The sequence below is a fragment of the Ixodes scapularis genome, unplaced genomic scaffold, assembly GCF_016920785.2.
Source record: "Ixodes scapularis isolate PalLabHiFi unplaced genomic scaffold, ASM1692078v2 PGA_scaffold10__122_contigs__length_95168666, whole genome shotgun sequence".
NCBI lineage: Eukaryota > Metazoa > Arthropoda > Arachnida > Ixodida > Ixodidae > Ixodes > Ixodes scapularis.
Genome location: NW_024609836.1, coordinates 68,855,001 through 68,856,042, shown reverse-complemented (window position 1 = coordinate 68,856,042; position 1,042 = coordinate 68,855,001).

Here is a 1,042-nt window from a genome sequence, read left to right as displayed (position 1 = left end):
CGGCATGCTGGCCGCTCATTACCGGCTGGGCGGTCTCCGTCGGGTGATGGTGGAGGCCGCCACACACATACTCCCATTCCGTTCGTGTTGGGTCACTGAAAGGAAGCTCGAACTCGATCGCGCGAGCGGCATATTGCCGTCCATGTTGACAGATTCGACGAAACGACCGCGCCAGATCTCCTAAACACTACTGATACCGACTATTCACACTTGACGTCACTCCCTACGTCACCTCCGCTTCGGAGGTCCAGAAACGAGAATGGAGATTGTTCAGTTTCGGTTTCTTTACTTCTTTCGTAGGCACAAAAATAGGCGTCACAAATGTCTACAAAAAATTGGGCAGCATGCTATGTTCCCAAGAAGCCTAAAAACACCATTTAAAAAAATTAAATAAAATCGTCTTCATTGTTCCTTTAAGAAACATTCATTCTCATATTCCCACTCCCCCTTTGTCCCTCCCCCCTTCCAATTGCCTTATTTTGATCTTGCTCACATAAACTGGACATCGAAGAACGTGTTCTGAATGAGCTGGGCACATGCTACGTGTGCGTGTGAAAGGTCGCATCACTGGGACCACATAAGACATTAGTGTCTCGTGACGTCACAGCGTCATATGATATGACGTCAAGTGTCGCCACAGAATCAAGTGGTACTATGTGATGTCACGCTATCATGTGATGTCACGTGACTTCACGCCGTCACATGACATCGCGGTGTCGCATGGTTTCGCGTGACGTCACGGTTCTGTGTGTCGTCACGGCTCTATGTGTCGTCATAATGACACGCGACGCTACAATGACACTCGCCGTTACAGCGTCATGTAGCGTCACGGCGCCATATAACGTCACGCCAAACTATGGTCTCACATGACGTCGCGTGATATCACAGTCTTCGTGACGGTTCTTCACGACGGGTTTTCTCGTAGAATTGGTCTGATGAAACGGATATCTTGTTCAAAAATTCGTCTTTAACTACATGGATAGAAAAGACTCCGTGGTCGACTCCGAAGCGAGTATTTCGGAGACACCGAACGCTGTATGGG